The 13,318-nt window shown below is 32.7% G+C and overlaps 1 long non-coding RNA gene across 1 annotated transcript; it reads right to left on the reverse strand.

Annotated features, from left to right (window-relative positions):
- Window positions 1-242: 242 nt before the first annotated feature.
- On the reverse strand, window positions 243-12,937 carry LOC141484191 (uncharacterized). Its single transcript, XR_012466520.1, has 3 exons — window positions 12,690-12,937; window positions 9,894-10,088; window positions 243-585 (listed from the first exon to the last, which is right to left on the reverse strand). It is a non-coding gene; the product is annotated as an uncharacterized lncRNA (long non-coding RNA).
- Window positions 12,938-13,318: the final 381 nt, after the last annotated feature.

Consider the following 13,318-nt stretch of genomic DNA (forward strand, 5'->3'; position numbering starts at 1 on the left):
GAAAATCAACTCTGAAAGCAGGACAAGTGACATCACTTACTGTTTCCTCAAGTATGCTTTATAAACATTCAAGAAAGAAAGCACCATTATGACAAAATTTGTTCAAGTGTATGGTTTTCCTGAAAGAGAATAAACTACAACAATAAAACAATATTCCTGTAACAATAAAACAAATTTCCTGTTTCCTCCAATACACCTGTAAGAAAGTGTTTTTCTCCAATGCTGAGCTGGTGAAATGAAAATCAAAACACTTCCCAGCTATATTACCTCCTTCAAAATGTGAACATAATGTATTGAAATAATTTTGTGAATGAAAACATTTAAAGCTAATTCAAGCCCTGTTTGGTTTTTGTTGTTTTTATGGTTATGGATTTTATGAAACATGATTGAAAATGCATGTTTCATAATATCAACTGATGAAATATCATTCAACCAAAATTATTTGATGATAAATTGAGAAGACACTACTACTATTCCACAATATTTCACAAACTTCATTTTTTTTCTTTTCAGCTTCCCAGGTTGACTCTTGCACTTGAGATGGCTTTGGTAGCGTTTCAGCTGTCTTTTTCATAGAGCAGGACTCTGAAAAAAATATATAAGGTCTTAGACGCCAATTTCAGTCAATACAGTTAAACTAAACATACATGCTACTATTATTTTCACTACTATGTTCAATAATTTTCTGTGGAAATTATAAATTATTATTATTGTGACGCATCACATCATATCTCAAATAAGTATGGGAAAATAGATTCACTAAATTGATCAAAATGTATGCCAGTATCAATCTAGCTATTTTGAAACTGGTATACGTTTGTTCAAAAGTAATTGACAAATAAGAGTACATCATTACCACTGGCAGAGCGAAGCCTCAATTGAAGCTACTCAAGAATAAGCAAATACATGGGTTATCCCTTCAAAATTGAAAACTGAGGTTTATCAAAGCACCTGGGCTGAAGTGGAAAATTGAAGGTTCATCATGGACTGACAGGATGGTGTATTTAACACCTTAGTCTACCGCGGTCGCGTTATGGGTATAGAGATAGAGATTGCTGACACAAGGTGCAGGTCCTGTCGCGAGGCGTCTGAGACCTTAATGCACTTGCTATCAGCATGTCCAGCATATGCGGTCTCGGCGTATATTCATCGACATAACGCGGCCCTAAGAGGGCTATATTACCATCTACGGCACTCTTACGGTATTGACGAGACACCGGTGTTGCCCTACGCTCCGGGGGATATTGAATCCTTTGTAAGAACGCAAAGTCCAAATTCATTGAAAATATTTGTTACCTACCCACAGGTTCATGCAAGGTAATAAGCCTAATGTAGTTCATCTCGAGCACGAGATTTTCTCTTCGAACTCCACAAATTGAGATGTTTGTTCTGATTATTGGAGTTGATAGTGCAATGATGCCTTCTCTGCTGACGAATTTCAAGATCATACCATCTTGCCGCACTAAAGCAGAAATCTTAGCCAGACAAACGCAGAAGGCCGTCATTCCTGACTTAGGGCACATGATTCTCGGTCCCAATGATCACTTACCCCGCGGTGTGGGGAGTGGTCGTTGGTTGGTAATGGTGGCGCACCCTCCTGAATGTATCGATGCTTCAGGAAAGATGAGCCTTTGATGTCATACAATGGGGAATGTTCCTCCTGACGAAAATCAAATAGTTTTCATAAAAGAGCTCTAAAACAACGCATTTTAAACTTATCATTTCAACCTTTTTCTTCAAAAAATTATTTAAATACTTAAAAAAGAGGAATGAAATAATGCATTCAACATTTAAAGGATTCGTTCCTATTTCACCATTTGGCAACATCGGTTATAGCTAATAAAGGACAATGAATCTGTTACCTGTATGAGACAAACAAAGATGACATATTTCAGAGGCGTGCTGTTCTGTTTAATTATGTTCCGAGTTCCGAGACATTCTGTGACATATGACATTTTGTGCACCTAACCTATCTTCCTCTATATAAATAAATAGAAAAACAACTGTTAATGTGGCTTGTGAAGTTGGTATTGAACTATAATTTATATTTTGCCTTATTTGTTGATTTATAAAGATAATTTTTTTCTTTTTTAAAGTAGAATATCTAAGTATGTATAAATTTTTCAACTTGATGTAGGCGCTGTTGCCAATAGTTGCCAATTAGAAACAAATCCCTTTAAAAATTAAAACCCAACATTTGAAACATCAATTTGAATACTTTTCCAAGTGAATTTGAAAAACTCATGAATTAAACTCAACTTTATTTTGTTCAAACTTGCATTTGCTGTAATAACCCAAATTGAGGAGCATTTCCCATTATGAAGGCAAGTCAAGTCTGTAGAGTACAGATTATGACTATACAATGATCAGATACCAGTAAAATACAATTGAACACGATGATTACAAAAAAAGTTAAATATTAAAATTGAGGAGCTAAAAAATAAGAGCCTGTAGTCATAAATGCCTGGGTACTGATTCAATAAATTCTTCTACCGAGTAAAATGCTTTTCCGATGAGATAGTTTTTCAAGTTGTTCTGAAATTGCTTCAGAGTATTAAATCCCTTCATAGAAGAGGTTAGTTTGTTACAACTGTCATTAAATGTAACATTTTTAATGGTTGTCAAGAGTATTAAAAGAAATCAATATTCCAAAAACACCACTATCGATTTCAAAAACACCAACAAGAAAAATATCATTCAATACAATTGGTATAATATTAAAGACCAGACTATCTAGGATTTGTTGGCCATAAGTTAGGCCAATAACTGATGAATTTCAGAATAATTTTATTATTTCATTTTGATTTTCAATAATCAATGTTTTCAAATCTTTTGGAAGATAATTAATTCATTTGATTGAATCAAGTATTGCAAGATTTCCTGTATTTTTTTTTGAAAACTTTGTCATTTCCATCAAATCCAAATTGGAATCAAATAGCAAATGCGAGAGAGAACATGAATATTGCAAGTTCATTTCCTAGTATACACATGGCACCATCAAAATTGAGTAAAATATGCAATATGTAAAATAGGTGAAAACAATCACAATTTTTTTACAATAACTCTAAATAGATCTTACATTTAATAAAAAAATCCAGTCATATTAGTCAAAATAGGGCAAGTATCCTAGAATTGAAGATAGTCAGCTATAAACTTGTATAAACCTTTATTTTGACACCCTAAAACTTGTCTTTGTATTCATTGTGGATATTGAAGTTTATTCAAATCTTAAGCCATATGAAAACAACATATACGAGGTCTATCCAAGAAAGTTCAAATTTTGCAGGCTAACAAATGGTTTAGTGCGAATAAAATCTGAATCAAGCCAAGACACAATCTATAATCATCTCTTCACATACAGAAGTCGCACAGGGTTTATCAGTGAAATCATTTTGTCTTGGGTCACTCACATACATTATTTATGTAAAAAATGATCAAGTATAATCTTCATGCTTCGAAAACTGGAACAAATATTAAGCTTCACAGCTTTTGAAATTGCTTATTTTTTACCGTTTCATTCGCATATATGCTATTTGATAATATTATAGGGGGCATTGTCCCATTCCGCTAAAGCTGTATTCTACAAAAATAAAGCCATAAGTATTTTAACAAGAGCGGATATGCGGAATTCGTGCCGACCTCTTTTCACAAAACTAGAAATTATGATTGTTCTATGGGTTCACATTTATGATTCCTTAATAGAAATTCATAACAAGATTCATTAACCAAAAATTCAGACCACCATAATTATCCAACAAGATCTGGAAATCTTTAGACGTCAATGATATAAGGAAGGAAAAATTCGCTTGACCTTGACATTTGCAACAAACTTCCAGATTATTTCAAAGATTTTCACCAGAATCTGTTCAAGAGTAGAATGAAACATTTTTTACAAACTTACTGTTTTTACTCCACTTCAGAGTTTCGCAGTTTCATTTTTTCCCGCAGCTCTTAATTTGTTGAATGAAACAAACTGATCTTACTCATGAGATTCCCGCTAACACATCTTAGATCGGTGGGTATATATGTGTATAATTGTATTTTATTTTATATATGTCAAGTATGTTTGTGAATTTTTGTAGGTGTATTTTGTTCATAAGGAATTTTAACTCATCAATTTATAAACACATATGAATGTATTAACCTGCGTAAATGCTGTTCGCAGTAATGAGCATCAAGCGGCCCGCCAAGCTTCTCTAAAATTGATTTTATTTTATCGAATTCCTCCCATCAATATATTGTTATAAAATTATTCATAATAAAATGGTGCATAATAAATCGAAACAATTTTTTGTGACGAGTTATTCACTTGCAGGTGACTTGTTCAACCAAACATGCAAAATTAAGTTAACCAACAAATTTTTTCAACTTTCAACTGTTTAAACCATAACAGCATGACAGAAAAGCAAACAAAATACAAAAGCTGCGTATGACAGACAGATAGACAGACAGACAGAATTTATTTAATCGCGTTATGCATACAATACATTTATGACAGGTCAAAAAGAGAGCAGATGCACGCTGTACTGAGTACAACGTTAAAAGATAATATACAAATATTATTTATCATTTGAAATAAAACTCAACTGCTAGCTATAATAAAATATTAATGCTACAGAACATCACATAGCAACATATATATAAAAAGTAATATTAAGTGAATAAATCATTAAGTGTAAGTACTATTCATATAATTCTGTGTTGAGTAAAAACAGAGTGAGGTCAGCTGGTAAATATACCAAGATGGCGGGTAGAGCAAACAATCAGACAATTGCTCCCAAAGAAAATGAAAATTTTACATGTAAACATTGTTCGAAGTGTACAAAATGCAGTGAATATTTTCATCCGAAATGTCTAGAGCAGTCTAGCGATAAAAAAAATCAGAATGTAAGCATGTACATGACAGGCAAACTGAGGACATCATACATCTCTCCGAGGAAGAATACTTGAGACAAGAAAACAAATTACTCAGGCAAATTCTGACAGACAAAGACATCATTATTGCCGACAAAGAAAAAATAATTCAGAAAATAACATTTTTAGAAGAAAGACATTCATCAATAAATAGCCATGTCTTTCAACAAGTCAGGAGCACAAAATCTGTTTTTGCAGGTAAAGAAGAAACCCTGGAAAAAAGTTCATAAATTACAAACAAGATACAGGATAGCACTAACATTGAAACCCAACCCAGCATCATACAGGGTGGCACTAATTATGAAACGAGACACAAGAACAGATTACACAAAACTATTCATCTTGAAAAGGCCCAAAGGAGTATCATGTCCAATATAATTAACCTTTAGGAAGGGAATTAATGTGACACTGAACGTTTTCAACAGGTCATCAGGAAAAGTAATTGCAGGAAGATCAATTATGGAAGAAGCGATGGGGACATCAATTTTAAAGGTGTAAATGATGAACATAAAAAAATTTATTACAAAAGTTCCTGATAACATAATGGAAGAAAATATCAAGGAATATATTGAAACACATATTTCCAAAAATCAGGATTCTGGAAATGAAGTGGAAGTCAAAAAACTACAAACACTTAATGTAAGAAGGAATAACCAATCCTGGCAGCACCAGGCTTCAAAGAGGAATTATATGATCCAAATTTCTGGCCAAAAAATATTGGATTTGAAAGCTTCGATTTTAGGAGAGGAAGACATCTCCTTGAAAATGTGGAAACTCGAACAAATAACACAAACCAAGCAGAATCTTTTTTAGAAAAGGATCAAATAAACAAGATCCAAATGATATGAAAAATTTCCCAATGCACCACAACGTACAGTCTTTAGGAAACAGTGTGAATATGCTCCAAAAAGTCAAGGACAATCTTAATTGCCCCATTCTATGCATAACAGAGCACTGGCAAACATGGGAGAAACTAAAACACTATACTATTGATGATTTCAATCTTATATCGAGCCATTGCAGAGAGGAACGCAAACATGGAGGTTCAGCAATTTATGCGATGAAGAGGATCTCCAGTAGTCCCATTGGTGAAATTAATGCTCTCTCAGAGGATTTTACTTTTGAATGCTCCAGGGCAGCTTGCAAAATAGCAGGCGGCACCAAATTTATCATAGTCTGTGTATATAGATCACCATTAGGTGATATAATTTTTTTTTTATCTAAATTTCAACATATAATGGACATTTTATGTGAAAAATACTGTGTATATTTTATTGCAGGTGATTTCAATGTGGATCTTTTATGTCATAAAACGAAGTTTTGCAGATATTTCAGAGATCTGCTGGCCAGCTACAATGCTACTATAACTATTTCAGAACCAACAAGGAAAACTTCTCATTCTAGTTCATGCTTAGATAATATTATTACAAATTTTGATGGATTTGAAAAAGGAATAGTCATACAAACCGGTATTTCTGATCATTCTGGGCAGCTCTTGCTCTGTTATATAATGAATCAAACTCACCTCACTTCCAGAATTCAGAAACGATACTATGATCCGGAATCAATTCTGGAATTTCGTAAAAAATTTGCTTCCGAGGATTGGTCAAATCTTTACAATGCAGAAAACCTAAATGAGGCATTCTCATCCTTCAGTAATACTTTCAACTTTTATTTCAATCTCTATTTTCCCAAATCATGTAAGAAAAAGAAGTTGACTAAAAGTAAATATTTCATGTCGCCAGAGATTAGTCATATGAAAAACAAACTAGTTTTCTATCAATCAATATCTCACATTGATCATCAGTACAAAGAAATTTACAAGGAAAAACGCCAAGAAAGATTACTATAGGAAGAGAATTGCACAATCAGACAACAAAACCAAAATGATGTGGAAGACAATTAAAGAAGAAACGGGTTCACTGCATTGTAATCAGATAGATACTGAAAAACCAGGAGAAATGGCTAATAATATTAACAACCATTTTGCAAATTCAGCTCTCAAAATTTTGTCAACACAAAATAATATCAGTAAAGTGAGCGGTTTTGAGAAGTTGATCGTCAGTTTCAATGATTTTAGAGTGACCTGCAACACCTCTGTGAAGTTTTTGGGTATATATATATCGATGACACCTTAAGTTGGGTAAATCAAATTGACAATCTCTGCAGAAAACTCTCTTCAACTACATATGCTATGAGAATTCTCAAAAAAAAAACCTTGAGTGATGTTCTAATGACTGTCTACTACGCTAATTTTTACTTTGCAATAAGGTTTGGTATTATTATTTGGGTCTCCAGTCATGAGCTGAACAGAGTATTTCTCTGCCAAAATAGGGTAATCAGAATACTTTTTGGTATGAAGGTCAAAGACTCATGTAGAGGAATCTTCAAAATGAACAAATTATCAACAGTTCCAGCGATATACATTTTTGAGTCATTAAAATTTTTAGTAAATCAACCAAGCTACTTTGAAAAGCATCATAAAACACATAAGTATGGAACAAGATTTAGGAATGATTTTTTTATATCCGATACATAAAAAATCTCTATATGAAAGAAGTACTGTATACAGTGCGATTACATTTTTTAATTCTCTGCCACAGGATATGGCATATTGTTAATCAATAGTTTTAAGTTAGTACAGTTAGAGTTAAAGACATTCACCTACCTATGTAACTTTTCCAATCTTTTAATAAAGTCAATCTAAAAAACTTTTAGTATGAATACTCCCTTTTCCAATTAGAGCTGATCGGTTTCGTGTAAAAATACATAAAAGAGGTAAGTAAGTAACTGCACTTTTTTCCAAATTTGTTTTTTTTTTGTAAATGTTACTAAATTTTTACCAATGTTGAAGAAAATGTTTCATCATAGCCCAATAACAGGCAAAGTTTCAACAAAAAGATAAAATCATTAAACGAGTACAAACAAAAACGGTATTTGAAAATTCAAATTGATTTTTTCTCCATTTCAACATTTTTTTATTTACCTCCTTCATCCACTCGACTCTTGAACTATTTTCAAACATGAAATTAATCAAAATGACCAACGATCAAGACTGAGTGATGCACGATTACAAAGCTGCGTACGTGAACCTACCTCATTAATTCCGGTTGATATTTATCAGTTTGTATTGAAGAAACTTTGTTTGTTTTTATTTTGCATTGAAAATTGTATGTAAAATCTTTACTTTTTTATATATTTTTTTTCTAATGTTTATTATAAAGTTTTGTAAATTATCAATAAGTGTTATTTTATGTGCGGTCCGCCAAAAAAAGGCGGTAAAAACAGAATCTCTGAGAGAACTTGAGTACATACCAAAAAGTGCATATATCAGAACTGCTTCAAGGATTGGAAACAATGATGACACAATTGTATTATATCGGGGGGAACGACTTTGAAGGAAACAAAATAGAAATTGAAGAATAAATACATAATTTTTTTACCTCGTATCACCTCCTAACATTTGACAGAGTAGACCAATCTTCACTTATTACAAATTTCGGGTTTTCGGAACATGATCATATGGTTCAAATAGTTATTATATAGAGCACCAAATAGGTAGAATTCAATCAGAATGGAAATGCTTAAATAACATATTATATAGTTAAACTATCCAGCGAAAACAACACAATGTGTTACTAGAATACCCCAACAAAATTTTACGCTTTGATTGAAATAATAACTTCTATTGTTTTTGTCACTGTCAACTGAAATTCATTTTTTTTTTCTGTTAGTCTGTAGTCTTGAACATGACATTCAATTCTCACATTAGTAAGTACCTTTTTTTTATACAACTATATATTTTTTTTTTTAATGATGCAACTAATTTTCCTTTATTTTCAGTATTTTAATATTAAATTTCACAAAAAGGATTCGAAGCTTTATATCTTCTATTAATCACCTGCGAGCGCTTTCGACAGCTGGTCGTACTGTCATCTTCTAGGCACTCCTCAAACTGTTGTGTTTTGATTTGTACTTGTTCCTTGATAAGTGATTTATGACTGAACATCCATAAATTCAACAGTCATACATCATTTATTGAGGAACAAGTACAAATCAAAACACAATAAGGCCTCACATTCAAAATATTAAACAAAACCATACACATTCCTAGAGAAGATCTAACACAAAGAATAGTACCTGATGCAGTACAAATACAGGCAAATTTACCTAAAATACGTGAAATACCTGAGTTGAGACGTTCTGACTGTATAAAGAGGCAGACGACAGGATGACAAGTTCAGTTTGAGGAGTGCCTAGAAGATGACAGTACGACCAGCTGTCGAAAGCGCTCGCAGGTGATTAATAGAAGATATAAAGCTTCAAATCCTTTTCGTGAAATTTAATATTGAAAGACTATATTTTTATATTATATAATAACAGGAGATGTGGAGAGGTTAGCTTGACTGGCTAAGTTAAGAAACAGGGTAAGATTGAAGCAGATATTGAAGTCGAGAAACAAAAAATATGAAAACTCTTTTTTCTGTTCAAGATTTCGAAACTTTATTCTGTTCATGTTTTCTGAACTTTATTGGCTCTTCTTCAGGGACTCCATAGTACAATGAGATATAATTTAATTACAATTGAAAGTAGTACTTATGAAAGGAGAGGTTATGAATATGAAACCAGCAAAGATATTGTTTTTCTTGATACATTATAAAATCTGAAGCAAGTAACACTCATGAAGTTCAAACACATGGAAACAACCAAACATCTTAAAACAGAGAAATTACTCAATTTTATTTCGAGTTAAAACAAAGAGATGATGGTCCATTTTTAATTATATGTGATTTTATATACAGTAGAATGATTCATATGCAGAATTCTAATCTGAACTCGAAAATTTTTTATTAGTCCAAGGAACTGTTGCTAAGAAATAATTATTGTTTCGTAATCTCCCTTTGAATTATTGTGTTAGAAAATGGTGTTATGAAAAAGCATTTTGTACAATTACAGAACGAAAAATGTTGGAATCTTACCGTTTGTTTGTTAATGTACCCCAAACAATCTCTATTCATATGGGTATGTAACTGACTGCCGCAAGTTTCATTCAACGAGTGTTCCCAGGTATTTCCAATCAAATTTATCCATAATCCATATCCTCAGCAGACACATCTGGAATGCTAGCACTTCTCATTGTCCCAAACACAACTTTCCGTGCAAGACTGAATTCTCTGAAATGAAAAAAAAAACAGTAGAGTCCGTATTTTCAAAACTAAAATGAAGTTATTAATTTAATGAGTCAGGATTCGCTACAGATAATTTTATCGTAGAATTCTGAAGGACCTCACAAATTTTCAATAATTGGCTAATCACATACTAAATTCGATAGTCTCCCAAGAGAACAAGAAAAATTCTATAATAATCAAAAATCTTTTGGACAATCCTGAGCAGTAGAGCAGTATAATATTTAATTACTAGAGGTTCAATTATCACTGATGCAGATGTCCAATTGGCGATAAGTAAAATAATTTTCAGAAGAATAAGGCATGAAAAACCTCAACGTTATTGGAAAATTCATCTCAGTGAAATTCCAAATACATGAAATGAAACAAAAGGTATTTGGGACTGAAAAAAAAAACTTTGGAACTAAGACAAAACTAAAAGATTCCAGAATAACCTCCACAGAAGACCTCATTCAATTTTGCATTGCGGCCCTGACACTTGCAATCTAAAAGTTTCTCCTCTTTCATGCACGGACAATAGATAGTTGCTTTCAGTAGAAAGATGAAGATAGTCCTTTAGTCAAAAAGTGAGATTCTCAGACAGCTTATTCATAAATTGATGAATTAACTATGATACAATAAATAGTTGAGGTTAAATCATGAAAAATAAGAAATGAAACTTACTATGTTTTTACTAGTTTTATTTGTAACGTTACTGAAATTTCGTCCTTTACGGACATTTTCAAACTTATACATTAAATAAACTGAAAATGACTGATTACATTAGCCCTTATATAACACCACTGTAGGTAATAACAGGTACTCAACTTAATTGAGTACCTGAATTTTGTTTACCAGTGACAATGTGGATGCGCTAATTTGAAAACCGGTGAGTAAACTAATGTGATTTGATCATTTAACAGGTTGCACTCGCAATGCTTATGCTTATGAATTTCCAAGGATTTCAAATCCTTCCTTGCATAGTGTAAAATTTCTGCATCCCAAGGAATGGTTTGAAAATGTCAAATTATTGTTACCTTGTCTGAAGGACCTTTCATGTTCAACATATTGTTTTGAGAAATTTCGAACACATTGTCTCACATAAACACTATTACACTCCGGACACTTGAGCTTATAAACTCCAGATTTCTTCAACTTGTCAACTTCTTGATTTCTGATTTCTTTATCTGGGGGTATATTAATCTGTAAGTGAATTTACGGTTTTGTTTTCTGACAACTTCTGGATTGTGTCTGCGTTGAAACCATTGTTATGGCCCATCTGTATATTCATTTTAAATTCCCTTTCCATCCAGACAGTCATAAATTAGCTGCCTACAATTCAATGTTGTACAGAGCATTCTCACAACCTTTGTCAGCTAACACTGTAGCTAGGGAAATTAAAATAATTATACAAATAGGCTTCTTCGATTGATGACTTGTTTATTTTGTGGAAATTCATGTTCACTGAGGATACACTACAAAAACACACTTTTGTCTATTTTCCACTATATTTCTTTATTGTTGACCGGTTTCGGCTATTTTTGAAAATGGTATAATAGCCGAAACCGGTCAACAATAAAGAAATATAGTGGAAAATAGACAAAAGTGTGTTTTTGTAGTGTATCCTCAGTATACAAATAGGCCATAATGATGATTTGAAAGCAGACACAATCCAGTCATAGAACAAAGCCGAAAATTCACTTACAGATTAATATACCCCCAGATCAAGCAACCAGAAATCAAGAAATGGGTAGCATATTTTGGAAAAAACCAGCGATAATTGCGGGTTTATTTAGAAAAAACAATGTGGAAGTGGCATTTAGACCACACGCCAGGTTATCTGATTTCCTTTTCAATGCCAAAGATAAAGTGGACAAGTAGGAGAAATCTAATTTATAAGGTCAAGTGTCCGGAGTGTAATAGTGTTTGTGTAGGACAATGTAGTCGAAATTTCTCAAAACGGTATGCTGACTATGAAAGGTCCTTCAGAATAGGTAAAAATGATTCGACGTTTTCAAACCATTCCTTGGGATGCAACCACACGTTCCCGAATCTGAACAAAACAAAAATGTTGCACTATGCAAGAAAGGGATTAAAACTCATTTATTTGAAATCCTTGGAAATTCATAAGCATAAACATTGCGAGTGTAATCTATTAAATAATCAAATCGATCTAGTTTACTCACCAGTTTTCAAATTAGCGCACCCACATTGTCACAGGTAAACAAAATTCACTCCTTACAGGGCAAAACTGCAGTAATGTTAGTTACAATGCTAACTTTAACTGAACTTGGGATTTGCAAATGTTTTCACTTAGCAATCCGATAGGTTGGAGAGTTATGCAGCATTGAATATGAAATATACAAATAGAAAATACTTACTTCATGGGTTGCGTTTACATAAGTTAAAAACAACTTGAATTTTCACAAATATATAGTTTTATTGGAATACATGTACTTATATATTATTTGAATGGTAGTATTTGCTGACCAGTCAAGAACAAAACTATGATGTTATTTGTGTAGGCAGCAAATTAGAAATCATCAGGGAATAGCTTCAAATTATTATATAAGATAAAAATAAGATAATAATAAAATAGGCATAACTTACTGTTAGTGAGGTTAGCAGCGTTCAAACCTTGTATTTTCCAAACATCACATGTCAGAGAAGAAGAAATCATTTTATAAACAAAGTTAAAAATATTCAAAGTTGCACATGATATGTAAGGCTTTCTATTTTCACACTACACACTAACACTAACACATCCACAAAACAGCCACACAAACACATCTGAATAATTTACAGGTGAAGCAATAGGCGTGGAATTCCACCATGTTATTTTCTTCTTCTTCTTCTGCTTCTTATGGTCATTGCTTCCTTAATCCGGCGCATTTGACCAGTGCGCCTCCTATTACATAATATAATAGGAGCTTCGTCGAGAGGTACAGTCTGACTTGCTCGAAGCAATACCGTACCCTATATGTAACATCACTTGTCTGGTATTAACTTCTCTGAAGTTTTCGTGTGGACAATTATTTATCACTTTGGAGACTCACTATTACGGTCTATTATATTGCTTCTTTTGTGCGAAAAGGTAGGTCGTTGGAAAAGGTACAAAGAACACAAACAAGGGTCTATAAAAAGGTGAGAGACAGAATAGCAGTACCCCCATCCCCCATTTTACAATTTAATGTTATTATGTTTCATGAAGTGAATTATTATTTTTATAATAGAAATAT

Source organism: Leptinotarsa decemlineata, unplaced genomic scaffold (assembly GCF_025532065.1).
Source record: "Leptinotarsa decemlineata unplaced genomic scaffold, Ldec_3_MD MMD2_tig00005002_RagTag_RagTag, whole genome shotgun sequence".
Lineage (NCBI taxonomy): Eukaryota > Metazoa > Arthropoda > Insecta > Coleoptera > Chrysomelidae > Leptinotarsa > Leptinotarsa decemlineata.